The sequence below is a fragment of the Centruroides vittatus genome, unplaced genomic scaffold, assembly GCF_030686945.1.
Source record: "Centruroides vittatus isolate TY-2023 unplaced genomic scaffold, ASM3068694v2 contig_2920, whole genome shotgun sequence".
Classification (NCBI taxonomy): Eukaryota; Metazoa; Arthropoda; class Arachnida; order Scorpiones; family Buthidae; genus Centruroides; species Centruroides vittatus.
This window is the reverse complement of record NW_027121859.1, coordinates 63,666-84,307: the sequence shown is the minus strand read 5'-3', so window position 1 is coordinate 84,307 and position 20,642 is coordinate 63,666. Positions and strand designations below refer to the sequence as shown.

The 20,642-nt window shown below is 25.4% G+C and overlaps 1 long non-coding RNA gene across 1 annotated transcript; it reads right to left on the bottom strand.

Annotated features, from left to right (window-relative positions):
* Positions 1–7,274: 7,274 nt before the first annotated feature.
* LOC136972476 (uncharacterized) lies at positions 7,275–9,728 on the bottom strand. The gene is made up of 3 exons (XR_010880338.1): positions 9,610–9,728; positions 7,656–7,712; positions 7,275–7,586 (listed from the first exon to the last, which is right to left on the bottom strand). It is a non-coding gene; the product is annotated as an uncharacterized lncRNA (long non-coding RNA).
* Positions 9,729–20,642: the final 10,914 nt, after the last annotated feature.

Sequence of the window (20,642 nt, the reverse complement as noted above, 5' to 3'; positions counted from 1 at the left end):
ATATTTCTGTTTTGTAGTAGTCTTGATTAATCGAGTCAATACTCGTAATTTCAATTTAGATAATTACATTGTTTCTATTGAATTAAATTAAATCTTACTATAGATTTTAACAAAGGCTGCTTTCTCCATATCAAGTGTACACGAATAATTTGTTTACATTATTCGAAATACAGTAACTAACAATCAAATTTATATTTGCCCACATATCACGATAAATAACCCTTATTATTAAATAAATATATTTAAAATTTGGAATAATTACAGATTTGTTAATCAGATATGAGTTTAAACAAATTTTAATCAGTAGAAAGATGAAAGAAGAGTAAAAGATCAAAAAAATTCTTTACTTTTTCGACTGTTATATATAACAGAGGGAAAATATGGCGAGGATAATCGGTTAAAACATGGCCTCCTCCTAGATTTTTTCCATTTTTGTACTCGGGGAATCTTGAAGAGACGAGAAGTACAGAGTTTTTCTGTATATATGGGTGTTAATGTGTGTCTCTATATAAGTCTTAGGTAGAAGAATTATAAAAAATCGTTTTTCACAATACATTTAATATAAACGTTTCAAAGGCTTTAATTCAATTAATGTTTATGCTGAAGTTAAAACAAACAAGATACGTTTAGAACATGGTTCCATTCGTTAATTACGTATACAGTTCAGAGAGGAAGGGTTTTTTTAAAAGTACATTGTCATACCAAACAGGGAGAGGTCAAAAGTGATTCAAAAGTTGTACACGTCATTAATATACAGTCCCTTAACAATCTTTTTTCTTAACTGTTTGTTTCTGTCGTAATATTATAAAAGCGATTTTTAAGTTTTCAATTTGTATTGTTCTAACATTGCTATGGATTGTTTGAAGCCCGGCTTAGAACAATAAACTAGTGTCAGAGAGGCAATCTCCCATAAACCAGCCAGGTATTATGATATTACCTTATATGTGATAGTAAATTCTGGGACGTTTTCTTTAGTAGTATAATTATACAAGGGCTTATAATGGAAATTTTTAGTTACAGAAGAATAAAATTAATGTGTCTACTTCCATACAATGATGTTATGGATACGATCACAGATAATAGGATTAGGAGTAGAACTAGTATAAATAAGATAAAAATTAGTTTGGATTTATGCAGATAGATCAATGATGGAACTAATTTTTGCAGATAGGCAGATAATAATAAAATATAGAGAGTCTAATAGGGGCTTGGACATAGTAAAGTATTCATAGATTTAGAAGAAGCTTGTAATAGGATCCCCAGAAGGCCTATCTGACGGCACTAGAATGAAGAAAATAGGAGAGGAGTATGTAAGCGTAACAGGATGTGTGTAAGTGGTTAGAGATTCAAGTTAAGACGGGTATAACGAAACAGGAAACTTTAAGAAATAGGCGTTTTCAGGTTCAGTATTAAATCCATATCCTTTTGTGTTACACGAACTGTTAGCGGGTATATAGCAAAGGAAGAACCATAGTGAATGTTATTCGCAGATGACATATTGCTGGTCGTAGTTGATCTTCTTTAACTAAAGCTAAGAAGAATTGACAGAGAGGAGATAGAAAAAATTAGAAGATTAATTTAAAAATAAAGGATTAAAGATTAACAGAGAGAAAACGGAGTTCAAGCAGTTTGACTTTAGTGATAAGATGTTAGAGAGTGGAGGAAAATTAGACATAGATGTAACAAACAGGTATAAGGTGGGTGGCAAAAATGGTATTTTATAAAACAGTTATTAAAATCGCAAAGTTGTATAGATCCAAATGTTGGAGGATGAAGAAATCTCAGGCAAAAAGAAAGATGCAGGTAACAGTAATGAAGATGTTTAGTTTTATGTGTAGCTGATAGGATTATAAATGAGCATTAGAAATAAAGAACATCATAGGAGTAAGTGATATTAGAAAACGCTTACGGATAATAGAGCTGGCTTAGGCATGTGATTAGGAGAGGATGAATTGGTTACACGAATTAGAGCTTAGGAACTAAGAAAAATAGCGAAAGAGAAGTCAGGAATTAGCATTTAGGAAAACTTTAAAGGCATTACAGTTAAACGGGAAAACAGTGCAAAATAGGATAAGAAGACTAGCGTGTCAAGAACTGACTCCTCTACGAGAGGAAAAGGGGCTAGACTATGACGAAGATATTGTCAAAATTTCCTATACTTATTATTAAATAAATTTTAGAATAAAAATTTTTACTTTTAAATTTATTTAAATAATGTCGTAAGTAATTTTTTTTAATTTACATTATTTATAAACCATACCGTACAAGAACTTATTTTTTTTATTTATTTTAAGAGTATGCAGATATTAGAAATTTTTTAAATGCTAATTTTTAAATCCTGCAGATAAAAAGAATTTAAATTTTTAAAAATTTTTCAGTGAGGATTACAATGATTATCAGATCCTTAATGGATCTCATTTAATGTAACTTCACTGCAGAAATCATTAAATTTAATAAGTAAAGAAAAAACTACACTCTTTTTATACTGAGAAACAGCTATTCTATAACACTATTTTAAGAAAAAATCCAATTATCCGGATATTTCTTGTATATTGACGGCTCGAGACCTCAATTAATTCCGATAATTGGAGTTTTACTGTATATTTCGGCATACTTAAAAACTGGTATACTTAAAAATTAAAACTTTCATTCAGTTAAAAGCTCGAAAATATCACTATTCGCAGGTAAAAGTATACTTAGTTCAGTTAACGTATGTCACTTCACATCTATCTTCTTTATACGTTTCTAATTATTTATTTACTCTTCCCTGCCTCTTGGAGGCAAAGGGAGCTTTTAATGGGGTCTGGTAGAGTCCAAAATAGAGTGCAAACGATGCCATAACCGGCACAGATTATTCATCCAACAGAAAAATTCCTGCGATTTTTGATCCCGGATTCCCCAGAGCGGTAGGATGATGCCTTAACCAACTCGGCCATTGTAACTTAATTATTATTATGTTATCAATTTGGATTTTCACTTTGATAATTTTCGTAATTCGCGAATATTTATTAACAGTTGTTGTAAGGATACAGATTCGAATAGATGGAAAATGACCTTACTACTTATCAGTAAGAAGCGAATATCATTTCCCATCTCTTATCTATCCTGGTCGATCCCATTGTGAGTTAGACCATCGTTAATGGGCGATAATGTACATAGCTTTAATTTGTAGATTCACAGCATTAACAAATCAATCTTTGTTAATGATAATAGATACATTCGCGGCCCATTCTAAACAATTAAATATATTTAATTATATTTTATTCCCTCCGTATTTAATGATGGAATATATCTCGAGGTCAATGTGCCGTATAAAACTATAGTATTATTAATGTATTCTTGTAGAAATATATAAATAAAATCCAATTCATGTCTATTCTGTCGAGAGACTAGTTCATTGAACTAGTCTCTCGACAGAATTTTTATATAGAGTTACTATTCGAATAAATTTAAATATTTAAAAGATTTATTAAGTAAAAAGCTAAAATAAATTTAAATAATAAAATTATTTTTGTATAAATTAAATATATATATTTCATTTTGTTAAGTAAATAAAGAAATTATATTTAAAAATGCATAAATAAAATTAATTTGCATATTTAATGAACTACATAAATTATTTTATTGATTCAAACAGATGATTAAAGCTTAGAAATAAATTTATAATTCTGATAAAATTTAGTATCAATTTAATTAATTGACATTTTGTACCATTTCGAGTATCCGTGAAGGTAAGTTTAAGTGTGATTTTTTAATTTTAAGATAAATTAAACGTAATTTGTTCATTTATATTTAATAATTCTTAATAAAATATAAAGAATATTAACCTATTTATTATAATTTTACGTGTTAAAATTTAATTTTAGGAGAAACAGAAATGAAAATTTCGACTTTTTTCTTCGTCTTTGCTATAATATACTCCCGTAAGTTCTATTCTAATTATAATTTAATTTAAATTATTACAGTATTTTGAAAGTATTTATTATAATATCAAATACGTTTTTATTTTTAATTAAAATTTATGTATCCTCTATTTTCTTATTAGTAAATACAGGCACCTATTGTTTAATCGATCGTTTCTTACAAGTAAATGGAAGTTTCGTCATGTGTTTGTATATAAACAAGCCTTATGTCGATTGTACAGGCTTATGCCGGGAACAAAACGCTGCAGATGGATTTTGCAGACAACCTCATTGTTTTTGTACGGACATTCCTGACGATTATGAAAAATATGATAAAAGTACCCCTAAGACTATTTAAAAATGTTAAATGTCTTGTCATCAATTTATAAAAATGAAAGTTAAATTATAACTTAGATAATGTAAAACTTTTCTAACGACTATAATTTTGAATTATTTTAATGCTTGTATTACTGAAAAATAATATAGAAATTAAAATGTTTTCATCTTATCTTATTATTTTATAATTTGTTTATATGCCATATTTATCGTAAAAGTAATAATTAAAAATATTTTAATTTATTTATATACACTACATTTATTACAATCTTAACAATGGTCGTGGGTTCGCGCCTCGCCTACAGGCTGTCTGTGTGCATTTTTTGGGATTTCTTCAGGTATATAACATCTAAATAGGGATCAGTTTCTTATAGAAAGTCCTCCAGTGAGATAATCCTCTTCGTCCTTCTGTTACGCTGTTTTATATTTGAGCTTTTAGATAATTTTTGAGAGTAACATAATTAGTTTAAAAATAAAGCAAAATTTAGGCCCACAATAGTGTCTATTGGTGGATGAAGGACGAGAACCCTGTTCAAATTACTAATGAACATTTTTTAACTTGACACCGACTCCTTCGTGGATTTTACAATGAAACAAGCTGACGACTTTACTGCATTAATCATTCACTACATACAGAAATATATCGAAAGATAAAGGATAGAAAATGAATGAAAATAATCTAATGAATAAATGAATTTTGATACATTTTTGAGACTTTATTTTGTTATTATACTTCACGAAAAATATTATAAACTTTTAAATTTATAATGCAGAAAATGAAGAATTTGTTATAAAGGAAGACACACGAGAAATCGTAATGAAAATACAAAATAAGATTACTTATCTGTTTCTTAAATGAAAAATTTCTATTTATTTTTTGTAAAATTAATTTAATTTCAGTTGGGAGAAAGCAGGGACAGATGAGTGAGGTGAATTTATTCATTAGTTACAATTATTTTCTCTCAGTTAACATTACAATGTATTAAAGATTAAAATTAATTAATATTAAACAGTATTAATTCGCCTCAGTATTAAAACATATCAATTTTTTTTTAGTAGTATTTACACAGATTTTAAAGATAAAAATGTATAACGTATTAAAATAATTTAAAATAGAATTGATTTGTATAATTTTTCAAACATATTTTCACTGGTGTAATGATAGAGGAACATTACTCTTGCTTGTCTGATGTGACAAGATAAACAAAATAGCAGTCGAAATTATGACACGGCTGTAAACTATCCATTCACCAACTACTCCATTTTGAATGCCGTTATTTTGTACTTCGATATTTATCGATGATTAATATTGATTTGTCGAGAGTTGTTGTCAAAATAAGAAGATATATTTTACGACTTCTATAGAAACTCTTTACTTATCACATAAAAATAAATTTGATAGTCATTAGTATCTAGGTCATCGTCTTTAATTCAACTTTGACAGATTGGCAAATCGGTGATGAACGGTATGATGGAGACAAGGATAAATGGATTCTCCCTGAGGGAAACAAATGGGATGAATGAAGAAAGAATGAGATTTCTTCTAACAAACAAGCATTTGCCTAAGTGAGGAAAACAGACTTTTAATGGTATGAATGAGTTTGTTGTTTATATGATATAGTTTTCCTGTAAAGTATGTCGATTATCTTCGATATTTTGCTAATTTCGGGATAATGCAGTATAGTTTTATCATTAGATTGAATACAGATTTGATTATATTAAACAAAACGTATTTTTTTATTGTAATTAAAAATTAATTATCTTTATATTTCAAATATAAATCTAATTAATTGTAATTATTATAATACGTGATATTTATTAATTTTTTTTAAATAAAATTGCATACAGAATCCCCTCCAAACAATGGCCATTTTTAAACGTTTCCATCAGTGGTCGTTGTTCAGAGGTTTTGACCTGTATATAGATCCACTCTGTATATAAATTAATTAATCGTTATAAGTTTGTGATTTATTCGTTTACCAATATGTTTATTTAATTATAGAATATTGTAAAAGCAATTACTAATATATTAATTGCATTTCTAACGATTAAATAAAATTTGTCCAAAGGCAAATTGTAATTAAGTAAATAAACATTTGTAAAACTTTGATTTGTTTAATTTATGAAAATATTTAAATATATTTCTTTACGTTTATATTTTTAAATAACTTTTATTGTACTTATAATGCGTTACAGTTAATTAAAATACGTTTAATCTATTTTTATATTGTGAAGATAAGATCTATAATATACAATGTAATGAAAATAATTTATGAACATCAAGAAATTAAATTCAAGCATTCAATGGTCCTCTGGAACTTCACCTTATGTTTATTTATTTTAATTTACAGTTGTTTTAATTATCTTAAGAATTTTACGAGAGGGAAAAAATGTATTTCTAATAAATAATATTAAATATTATTGTAAAAGAAAGTTAACGGAATAAATTTTGCATTATCGTTGTAACCCGAATCCTATACATGTAAAACAAAAAAATATCTAATGTTTCTCGAATTATTTATTATTGAATTTACATATGAACATTTGTAATTCGGTATATTTTCTTGTTTCTTCAAAAGATCGATTCAAAATGGCGTCAACACACTAGTACTCGATTTCAAAATCAATGTAATGTAAGTTACATGATTCAAATTTTAAGTAATAGCGAATAATTCAAGTTTGAAAAATATATTATAATAATATCCATTAAAGTAAATAGAACACTTCATATTGTATGAAATGTATTTATTAAGCAAAATTTTAACAATTTAAAGATCTGGGACATGGCCATGTTAACTCATTTGTTTAAGTTTCATCCTAAAGTTTCGAATATTCTCTGCATTTTAGGGCAGAGTACGAATGATACTAGAGATTTATAGGCCAGTCTGTGAGAAGTTATGGGTCTGGATATTATATCTGCCCCCCCCCTTTTTTTTAAATTAGACATTGAGAGATGTTCAACAAAGAAACTGAGTTAGCATGTTCTTGTCTTTAATTATAATTAGTATTGATTAAAAAATTAAACTTGAAACTAAATTTATTTTAATCAATTTATTTTATATATATAATTAATACAGAGACATATATTTTAAGCCAGATTAATATGAAATTTATTCGTGTATCGAATAGGAAATGTATTATATATTTATTCTAATGGCGGATCAAAGATGGACTTTATATCTTTTCTAAAACAAAAGCAACTTAAATGAATACATTCTCCATGATATGCTCCATGTTTTTTACACATTTCTACACATTTTTTATCTTTATGTCTTATTTGATAATATTTTTTCTCGCACCAAACTTCGTTGCCATTAACATACAAATATTCTCCTTGATTGACTTCAACTAAAATATATATTAAATAATTATATCTTTGTAAAAACATAAATTAATAAACGTAAACAAAATACTTACATATATAAAACAAAATAAATGTCAATAAGAATATTGCAGATTTCATTGCTTCCTGTCCTAAAAATAATTCAATAATTTAATTTTTCTCATAATTAATTGTAAGAATTGAAAACTTTTGCTGAATATTTAGAGCTAATTATGTTATACAAAACACTACGAATTATTTATGTAAGAGATTTTATGTTGTATATAATTAATAGTCCGTCCATTAATTACATATACAATTTTTGACTCACTTTTGACCCCCCATCCTCTTTGTTGTAAGTGTCGATTGCCCACTAGCACGTGAGGCATACGCCTAGGGGCCTAAAGCTCATGCCATGTCTCGGAAGCCCCGAAATTTGAATAAAATTATTATTATGTATAGACACCCCAATCTTCTGTATCTAGTCTTAATCCACTACGTCTGTTGCGTACACTAATGACCTCTGACCTCTTAACCCCTCCCTACATTCGTGTACAATGATGTACTTTCTGCGACCCTCCTCCCATCCTTAAACTACACACGTAATTAATGGACGGCATCTAATGCTGAAATTAAAAGGAAATAATTAATTAAAAAGGAAGGAAAAGTAATGAAAAATTTCGTAAATTAAACTTACTTTAATTATTTTATCGCAAAAATTGTGCTTTATTCTTAAATATTGCCGCAATATTATATAAGAATATTGACGTAGAACATGTTCTAGGATATTTATATATATATATATATACAACAGATAACTTTACATGACTTTGAATTTAATTAAAGCACTTTGATAAACTATCTTTATCAATAAAGGAAAGCATTTTGGATATTGTTAATTAGTAACGGAAATTCTTTACATTTATAAACAAATTTTCATTAATTATTGCTAATTAATAACAACAAAATAAATCTGCTTGTAGAAACGTATATTTTAATAAAAATATATTAAAAAATTAAATGACAATCTCTAGAATCACTGGAATTTTGAAGCTCTTTTGTGAAATAAACGTATATAAAGTTAAACATAATTAAATTTTATTATGCATTGTACACAAAAAGATTGATTTTAATATTTATTCTATTATAAAAAATATAAATTTTTCTTTCTGTATTGTGTTTAATTATATAATACTGTCGCGCTAATCCGAATTTCTGGTCATCCAAACCCCTTGTAATCTGAACAGCTTTTGTCATTTTCCGAACTAAAATAATGAACTTGTCAATTGTATACTTGCAACTCACGTGTTGTGAGCATTGCTGCTCATTATTTTGGTAACCCTGCTTGACTTAACAACAATTCTAACTTCTATTTCTTGCTATAAAACAAGTGCAATATTGTCATTTAACAGGAGTATATGAGGTTTAATAATAAGAAAGTTTGTGAGATCTTCTTACTACATAATGAATTTCTACCTTCATTAATCCTAATATATTAATTCTTCATTTAACGCATATAACTGTTCTGGTTCTTACAGTCCATTTAAGAGAATTAAAACTATCGAACTTAAGTACAGTCTGTTGGCAATTCTGTTAATGTGTGTTTATTCTATTCATTAATACTAGTGGGTTTAATACTAGTGCTATGCGAATTATAATATAATATCTGTTATATCTTTCTAGGTCAGTTCTTTCGAAAACTTTGGTTGTCTCACATGAGTAACTTTCCTTTTGGATATTAATATTAATATAACACTTTATCCTTCTAATGAATGATGCATTCTCATTAAGAATAAGCAAAAACATTTACAAACAATAATTACTTAGTTAATTAAAAATGTTTAATTATACATTATATAACTTAAATTATTCTTATATTAAATAAAATTCTAGTAAAATTATACTATACTTATGAATAAATTTAATAAATTAAATTACTTTGACTCGTTTAATATAAATTTGGTATTTTCGCTATTTGTTTTCTACTAGAAAAATTAATATTTAATAAAGATTTTTAAGAAAAATAATAGATTTATTTTATAAAGTTACCTGTTTTTAGTGAAGTTTTTCCAAATTAAAAAGTAAATTGCCTTAGTAGCAGATAAAATATAAGTGATTTATATTGTGGAGTTGTAATCTTTCGTTAACGTTTAATATCTGCAATAAAAATTAAATTAATCGTAACATAAAATCTATTGCAGGTTTGTTTAATTATAAATTATAAAAATTATTTATTTACTTCTAAATATTATAATCCAAAATTCTGTAATTTATTCTAGAAGCAAATTATAAAATAAAACGTGATATTTGAAAAGATGTGAAAATTACATAAATTCATTGACTTATAAAATTACTAGTTTTCTTATCAATTCATTTATTAATATCATATTTTATTTAAAAACATTTCATATTTTTAACTGTTATAAATGGCACAAATATTAATTTTGAGGGTAGAATGCTAATAACGAGTAAAATCGTCGTTAAGTCCGACCCTACTGGAGATATACACGATCTCCATTATCTCACCACCCCCTCGATCCTTAACCACGAAAATTTAACATCATCTATCTCCCTAATACACAAACCTTCCTGCAAAATTTCAGAAGTATTCAACAAAAAGCGCAGGAGTTATAAGCTTTAAACAGGGCGAGCAATAACATCTTTCCTAAATAAGCTTACAGATACAAGTTCATAAAGAAGATTCGAAAATATTAAAATATCAATAATTTTCAAACCTGTCACAGACTGAAAATTTGAAGCTTACAAAATAGAAGAGCTATACATAGATTTGTTGATAGTTAAGGTTAGAATTTATGAGCTGCAGCGCATTGTTATTAGATTATGGAGTACGGTAGACCCCCCTATAACACGGTAGATAAATTCCGTGTTAGATGAATCCGTGTTGTACGAGTCACTTAAGTACCTGAGCCAATAACAACCCGTGTGCCGGGCTGTGATTGGCTCAGGTATTTAAGTGACTCGTACAACACGGATTCATCTAATACGGAACTTATCTACCGTGTTATATGGGGGTCTACTGTATTTCTTGGAGACAAATCTGAGACTTGGGTAGAACTACTTGGCTTTCAAGTCAAAATCTCCTCTTTTCAATATGATTTTTCTTTCTTTTATCCCCTTTTTTTATCCTTTGTGGTCCTTTCTTGAAAATTTTCTTTTTAGTTCTCTATTTGGAGGCGAAAAACCAAAGTTTATACTGGCTGAACTGATGGAAATTTTGGTTCTGAAAGATTAGATATATCAATTTGCGAGGCCTTAGCCATTTCTAAAGTTTTGAAAATAAATTTCACAGATTATAATTGGTATTGATGAATCACAGATGTATGGGAATATACATTTAATGATTGATAAATGATAAACGAACGATCCATACATTATTCATCTTTAGAAATTTGTAGAAATATCTTTAATCATTTATTTTTAAAGTGCAATTTTTATTTATATCTTAAAAATTGAACGAAATAATCGCATTGTATTATTTTCTTTCATTATATAATAATAATAATAATAATGTTATTAAAAATACATTATGGTCATTTAAACCTAAACCTAAAGAATGATATTTGTAAAGATTACTTTAGAAATTTTTTGTTTAAAACAATTTACTTGATTAAAAATAAAAACGACGGATATTTTTGTTATTGATCGTACAAACCGAGGAAGTGAAATCATCTGTTAAGAATATAAATGATCACTTCCTTTTGTTGAGATTGTTCACGAAATTACTGTAGCTGGACGTTTCAGAGCTACATCTACCAAAATTTCAAGCTTAACTAGAAAAAATTAGAAAAATTCTATTTATTCATGCAAGAATATATTAAAACTTTTTATATTAAAAGTTTCTCTTTAAAAAAATAATAAGAAGTTTATTGTAATCGATTTTTAAAAGTATTTATGAATGTCAAACAATTATAATAATATTATTAGCACTCTTTCGATTATGCAAACCACTATATAATTACATAACAGATACAAGTAGACCCCCTATAACACGGAACTTATCTACCGTGTTATAGGGGGTCTACTTGTATTTCATATATTGATGTGTACTTCATTCAAGTATCATAGGATCATCTTGCTTCTAGCATCACATATTATCTTGATGATTTTTTATTCATTTGCAAGTAATCAATCTATTTATAGCATTTATTAATAAATCAATTTACTTTTGAATCGAAGATATGACATATCAAACATAAAATTCTATAATAATTTATTATTTTCGCATTATGTTAAGTTGTAGAATATAAAAAATAAAAAAGTTTACAGAAAAATATCAGTAATTTTTTAAATAAAAAGATTTATATATATATATATATAGGCCTATATATGCAAACTTGTATTTTTAACACATTTTTGCATACTTATAAATAATGAATTGCCAGTTCTGACTTCATTTTCTACCCCTTTTTTCTGTATAAAAATAAAGGAAAAAATATATATTAAATCATAAATTTGATGCATTGAGAGATTAATAATGATCTGAAATTATTATTATTATTATTTTTTCCTCAACAAATTTATAAAAATTTTAGATTTTTAATCATAAATTTCCTTGTTAAATCGAATCATAAATGACAAATCATTTTACATAATTTTGGTAACCAAATAAATAAATAAATAAATTTATCTAATTTTCTTTTTATTTATTTAATTTAATATATACAGTAAAACCTGTCCAAAATGAAACCCTAGTTAAACCGAAAACCCTACCAGTCCGGTTTTCACAGGTTTTGCTGTATATAAATTTTTAACAATTTTAATTATTAATATTATTTATTTATTTTAAAATCACAATATATTACAGTAAATATTAAATTAGAATTAAATAGAAATTTAACTCTCCCATTTACTTAGAATGGAGCGAAGGAAAAGTCCAATTGCAGACATCTAATTATAGGAATCCCAGTAAAATCCATTAGATGAGAAAAGAAGTTAAGTCACACGAAAAGAAATAATATATAATAAAAAGAATAGTAGTAGTAGCAGTAGTAGTAATGTTAACCTATTAAGAAAAGAAAATTTAATTTTATAGAATGATAATGAATATGGAATAAATTGGATTTCTTAAATTTAGATGTCGCCACTTTAAAGTAATCGATTTATAATCGATTAATATATATATAAAGTAGCGACACCTAAATTTAAGAAATTTATTATTTACATTGTGTGGTATAAGTAATTTTTTAAAAAGGATTTTTTATATTTAAAATAATAATAATAATAATATTTTTCTACAATTACATTTATTATTAACAAGAGTTATTTAAAAACCAATAAAAATAAATTATATTTGAAACGAATTTAATAGTTGCACATAGAAAAATCATTCGAATGGATCAAAATCAAATTAGAGAATTACAAGATTTAAAAAAATATAAAATGATAAAATTTGTAATAAACAAGAAATTTTAAAATAGTGTTTACAATATTAACAAGGAAAAAAATAAATAAATATTTGTGGGAGTGTTAAACACACACACACACACCACACACTTGTAGTTTCTCCTTTTTAATCTCACGCAAAACAGGAGAACTTCATACAATATTCTAATTTATTATTATTATTTTTTTATTTGAACAAGTTTTTAAGTAATTTAAGTAAAAAAAGAAAATTTATTTTGCATTAATATTTAAAATTTAGTTGCTAAAATTGAGTTTATTTTGAATTTTCTTAAATTTTTTAACCATTTTATTACTAACCAAGTAATATTTTAAATGGTAAATATAATAATTATTATTTTTTTTAATGTCAAAAATTTATTTACTGTTTTATATGCCTAAATGCAATTGAAATAATTTTAAAAATGTATTTTTAACTTCTTAACGTATCTCTAACACGTTAAAATAAGATTAAAAAAAATATATTCTGTAAATTAGCCTGTGCCCTATATTTTATATAGGACACAGGCTAGTTTATCTGTTTCTAAGTAATTATTTCTATTTTTATGTAATATATTATTATTATTTACGTGGTTGAATTAGAGATTTTAAATTTAAATCTATCGTGTGACGTTTAGATCTTAATCAGAGGATTTCTTTTTATCTCTTGCTTTTTAGAAACAAACCAGCATTGTCAGTTGTTTATTTAATACGTTATTGACCTCAAAATGAACAAAATTTATTGCTTTACATGCGGGAATATAAGCTTATCTCTCTCACAAATTCTTTTTACGTTCAAGTTATAAGTATATAAGCACAGTCATTAAACATTTACAATAAAACAATTTTTTTAAAATTATTATCTGCAAATATTTACTAAAACTAATTATATAAATTATTCAATATTCATTCAGATTTATATTACACACGTAACTAAATAAGCATGTTTATATGTAAATACACATGCGGTATTATTGTAAGCGTGTATACTATATTTTATGTATGTGTGTAAATTTATAAATACATTAATAAGTAAATAATAATAAATAATAAATGTAAATCAAAGTAAATAATGATGAGTTTGTGTTAATTTTTAATTGAGTATTAAGTTGCTAATGATGAATTGTTAATTTTTATTAAACAAAATTTATATTTCTTCTAAGTCTATATAATATTTTAAATAAATTTTAATGTATTTTTTTTTTCTTCAGTAAAAATATTAAATTCATCTTCAGTAAAATAATAAAAATAGTATTGGATTTTAGATGTTAAAATTAGTATAATTTACTATAACCTTTTATATATTTGGAATGTTTACAATGTTCTACGTTGTCTTTAAAAAAATATTGAATACGTAATTGATAAAAATCCAAGAATGAATACAATTAAAAATTCTTTATCATAGAAAAAAAAAAAAAACACAAAATATTAAAAGAACGTCTTCATAATCTGTCCTTTTACACACACACCTCAGGAACACAGCAAAGTCACACGGCGGGGTCAATCAATTAGAATTTTATCAATGATATATTTTTACATTTGCCATTTCCGCATGATTTTAACAAGTTCTGAGGCGGAAAAGAGGCTGAAAAGGACGGTCGTGTGATTTTGTTGTGTTCCTGGGAGTGTGTAAAAAGACAAATTATAAAGAAGATCTTTTAATTTTTTTAACGCTTTGTGTATTATACAAAATATTTAATAAAATATATAACTTAAGGTCTAATAATTATCTGGTTAATGTTACCTATGATTCCAAATAGAAGAAAGGAAACAATGGGAACACACGTTCTAACTTAACCTAACCTAACATATTCTAATAATTATCATGGTAATTTATTAGAATAGGTTAGGTTAGGTTAGAACGTGCGTCCCCACTTCTTTTATTTACTGGAATCAGAGAAGATCCGCCATTTTGGAACCATAGGTAACATTAACCAATTATCTTTTTACAGAAATGCCAAGATTAAAGAAGACTGTGTTTTCAATTTTTTCTTAATAATGGCACCTTCAACTTCGTAATTTTTTTTTTTTTTTTTTTTGCGGCATCCCGGTTGAAAACCGCTAAAGTAAGAAGTAATAATTAATATTAATTTATTTATAATTATAATATTAGTTTAAAATAAAAAATATACTTGCCAACCTTACCTAGAAAAGGCTGATTTTGGAATGCAAAAGCAGAGAAATGAAAACAATTTGTACGAAGATTGTAGACAAAAGTCGTAGCACTTTTAATTACTTATTCAATCTTCATTCTCTTCATTACAGTAATAAGGTTTGTAATATTGGCTTTACTACTAGATAGATTAGGCCTACTAGTAGTAAAAAGGTAGAATATGAAATAATAGTACGTTGTGATATACATAATTAGTATAAGACCTATATAAAAAGTTAATTATCTGTTGAAAAGAATTATGAAAGTTAATAATTCCTTATTCTGTTGCCTATCAGTATAGTATAATTATTAAACACGATAATATTCTATGGCCATCTTTTGAAATGAAGAGAGGAAGGGCTATTACAAGGAGATCCGTGGTCACCCTATTTGTTTAATTTCTATATTTTTGATTTAAATAGCTGTTTTAAAAGGGAAGAGGATGGATTTAACATTGATAATCAGATAATACACTCTATTGCTTATGCGGACGATATTGTATTGTTAGCACCAACGGCTGCTGCTTTGCGTAGGAAAATACAACATGTCACAGAATACTTTGAAGAATTAAAAGTCAAAATCAACCCTAAAAAGTCCGAAATAATGATATTTAGAAATGGCAGTAAATTGCCAAAAAATCATATGAACTTTTTTATAAATCAGGACGAATTGAAGATAGTTAATGAAGTTAATTATTTAGGAATAATATTTACTCCAAACGTTTCCTTCGAGAAACAATATAAGAAAGCTGTTCTTAAGGCAAATAATCTAATAAATAATTTAATTATATTATTTAGTAAGACTAAAATGAAAAATCTCCAGATACATTTTAGACTTTTTAATTCAATAATAATGAACTCGTTAAGCTATGCCGCTCCAATATGGAGTATTAACAATTTCAATACATATGAGAAAATTCAAAACAAATTTATTCGGAGAATCTTTCAATTAGAAAACAATATCCCAGGGAGTGTCTTAAGACTCGAACTTAATAGATTTAAAGTAAATGTAACATTAATAAAGAGATATATTAAGTTCTTATGGAAAATTCAAAAAGCAGAGAATCTAACAACAAAATTGTTACACTTGCTATACCAAAAATCAACGAATAAAGAAAATTTATGAAACTATATGCTCAATTTATAAGAATTGGTTTTGTAAAGTAATAATATGTTTAAATGAAGGAAAACTTTCTTCATTATAAAATTAATATAACAGATATAATGTATCTAAGCATGGTAAATAACTAATTTCATGGTTTACCTGTATTATAAAACGTAACTTTGTATTTGTTTATTAGCAAATTGAGCTAGCTAATTACGCCCTATGTAACAGGCGAGAGCCTATTATGTCCAATAAAAAAAGAAATAAAATAAATATTCTGTTGCCTATAGAATTTTGCCTATAAATTTTGGCAAGTGACTTAGATTTAAAGAACTTTCAAATCGGCTTTCTCGTACCAAAGAGCAGAAGATCTCGTAAGCTATATCTATCAAATTTTGAGACAAAATTTCGTACGTGGCAATTTTCTAGGGAGAAAAATCAATTTTTCATAATTTAATCAGAAATTTAAAGTTTTTATTGAAGTTCCGGTAGGCAACGTTAAACTGAAAGAAAATGTTAATAATGGAAAGTGAACAATTTGTTAAAAAAACTGCCGTACAAGCGAACTTTGAACTTTTAGTATTGGTCATAAATCTATGTTTGCGAAGACAATGCATTAAAGACTTCCATTAAAGACAATGTTATGTTATCTCAAAAAGGAAGAGATTTTTCTAGCTCAGACTGACAACCGTTTCCAAATTCTCCGGATTCTCTTCTCTTAGAAATCTGTTGCTAATTTGCTTCCAGATAGGCGGAATATTGGCAACTATGGTAAATATATTTAATTATTCAGTAATCTAATGAGATAGTTTAATGCTAAAGCACATTACTGAAAAGAAAAACTATTTGTGGATCTAACCCCGATACTATTAGGCTACAGAATGCTATGTATTTCTTCGATAAGACAATTTTCATAAATCATTCTAATCATACGAACGTTGATTATTAATTTTTATAAATAAAACATGTACAATTCTACTTTATTATTTTAGAAAAGTTATGTAAACATTATAATTTAGGTGGCTAAAAAAATTAAATATTATAAAAAGTATTTTAAATTTTTAAAATTTTAAAATACAAAACAATGAATATGAAGTTATTTAAAGAATTAAATTTATTAAAAAGAAAAGTTGTAAGAAATCATAAATAAATAAATATACATGAATTAATGATAATAATTATAAACATTAAAATAAATTTTAAATATTAGTGGATTAAAAAAAAATGTTTTTTTTAAAGTTTTCAGCATTATACCTTTAATATATTATACAGAAGTTTAAAATTATGAATGTATTTATAATTTTATGAATGTATTTATGAATTATATATATACATTTTGTAAATTTAATTTAATTATATACATTTGTAAAATTAATTTATATAATTTTTTAAGCACTTAGAATATATCAAAAAAAATTATGTAAATATAGAAATTAAATTGTAAAATCAAGAAGTTTTGTTTAAAGCATTATAGAGATGTGAAATTTTCAAAATGAAATGTAATTAAACGAATATAAAAAATAAATAAATTTTTACAGAATAAAACTTTTTAAAAACCTTAAAAGCTAATTTGTTTTTATTTATTTATTCCAAGACATTAAATAAATTAAAAAAAAAAATATTTTGACAAATTTTCTAAGTGAAATCATGAATTTGCCAAACTGAACTTCGAAGATAATAATGAAATTCAATTCTTTGCATTAAATTTAACGATGTTTTAATGTATTTTACATTATCCATCGAATTTTCTTTTTACTGTCAGTTCATTTTAGTCACTATTGTTTGAAAATACAATATAAATTTAGCATGACTTCAACTAATAAAATAACAAAGGAAGAAACACATTACTGTTTAAATAAAGATTTATATTGATTAAGAGTTAAATGCCATTTACTTTTCTCGCATTTAAACAAAGTTTGGAGAATAATAAATATTTCTAATTTCTAAATCTTACAGGAAGATATAGATTAATAAATTTTAATTTTCATTTAAAAAAAAAAAAAAAAAACATGAAAATATTTTCTACTAGTAATTTCATGATTTATGAAAGAGGTTTATGATTTATGACGTTGAATTTTTATGTAAAGAGACAAGAAAATGCTTAAAAATAAATTCAGATTTAATGGAAAAAAGAAAGAAAATAAAATAATTGATGAAAAAAAAAAATATATATATATATATATTAATTTAAATGCTAATTAATAATTAAAACAAACGTCATGTAATAAGGTTTAAATGTTTAAGAATAAACTTTTTTTTACGTATGAAAACTGTTGAAGTAAAAAAAAAATATTTAAATTAATTATATAAAATATTTTTGTGTCGTGTAAAAAGGAACATTTAATTTTGTATAACCGGATAAATTCATCTCTGGGTAATTTATTACTGTAATAGTAAAATTAGACTATTACACACTTGCGAAATAATTCTCCATTATAAATTATTCATCGTCAAAATTTAGATATGAAAATTAACGTGATGAATACTAATTCTATATTGAAGAAGGTAAATAATATTGAATAGAATCTTAGTTATTCATTGAAGTAATGAACTTCATATAAAGATAATGAGATTTACAGTTGTGTTAGTCGTTTACAGTTCTGGTAATACTTGATTTTTCTTAATTACTTTTGTGAAGAATGTTGAAATTGTCTGTTAAAAAAATCATATTTATAACATCTGAATAAGTGAAAATACTTTTTTTTTTCTTTACGAAAGATGTAAATAAAGTTAAAATAAATTAATTGAATTGCTGTAACAAACTAATCAATAGCAGAAATTAAATAAATTTAGTTTTTTTTTTACCCTCTCTTCTTATTTGAAGTACAATAGGAGACGATCAATATCGTGATACTGTAGAGTATTAAAGTTTAAGAATTATATTTCTTATGGAAAGAATATTGATAATATTGATTAGAATAACCATTTCATTTTCTCGAATTTTTATTTAAAAATATATTATTATTATTATTATTATTATGAAAAACTTAATTATAAGTTACACGTACTCTTCTTTATAAAATGTAATTTTTGTTATACATATGTATATAAACCTATTAATTTAATTATATGTATACAGTATCGGTTTGTCCACTAGGCACGTAAAACACAGGCCTAGGGACCTCGAGAAAACAGGCATTCTAAAGAAATTAAGTAATCTGATCGTATAAGTCATAGTTTATAAATAATTTTATAGATACAATTAGGTGTTATTAGTTTATGTTGAGGTAAAATTATGTAGAGGGAACCCCTATATCCCGGGCCTATGGTCTGAAAGCTCTTTATTTGCCACTGTTCCTGTTCTTAATCCACCACTGTAGTTATTAAATTACACATACACACCTACACACACTGTATATAAGTGTGTGTATGTGTAATATAATAAGGAATATTTAAGAAAAACTGACAGAAAATATAAAAATATTCAATTTTCATCCTTTCCGAGAGAGGTTTTTACTGATTTTTAAACTAAACATTTACAATATTTGTATTTCTAAGTCAATATAGACTCTCAGACGCTTTAATAAGATTTATTATATCATAATGTACATAATTGTGTATTATCAAATATACCTAAGCATTATTATTATTATTTAACTGTTTAACTACGTTTAAACTTTATATGAGTCTATTTAATTATTAATAGAATTTAACTTAATAAGAGTTACAATAATGAATTAGTAATATTTACAGTTTTATGATCGAATTGAAAAGGACTTTTTTTTAAAAAATATTCTATTATCTTCTATATATTTTTGGAAAAGTTTCAAGGTAAAGATTATTTAAGTAATGTAATAATAAGAATTTTGCATTTTTCTCCACTTAACATTTTTATCTCAAGGATTACTGATAATTTTATTTATTTATTTATTTTTCAATTCTTTATATATTATAGCAAGAAATACATTTCATTCCAAACGAATCTTCTTTTGTATCTTTCAAAAAATAAATTTTACATTGTACCTTTAGTACAAAAGATAAATTTTTCAAAGTCCACTTAAAAAATTTAAGAACAAATTGGAAATATATTTTTAGATATAATTTAACAATTTTAAGTAATATTTTGTTATAGTTTTTTAATTTAATATTATATATATATATATATCTGTTGTGTTTTCAATGTGTAATTTTCATAGTGGTGTGCATCGAGGATCCACCCTGGAAAATAAAAAATAAAATTAAAAAAAAATAAAAATAATAGTAATAATAATCTAAAGATTTCGATTAATATAATATACGTAATTTAATTTTCGTAAAGTTGTAATAAAGATGATAATTACTGAATTTACAGAAGTTTTATCCCGTCTTTTACAGATCCAGATTTTCTTTCACGTAATGATCGAAAATTCCATCATCCAACCAACCCACCCAGCATCCCAACAGTTTCCTTTATCGACCAAAAGAGGGAGTTTGCGCTGTAGGGACA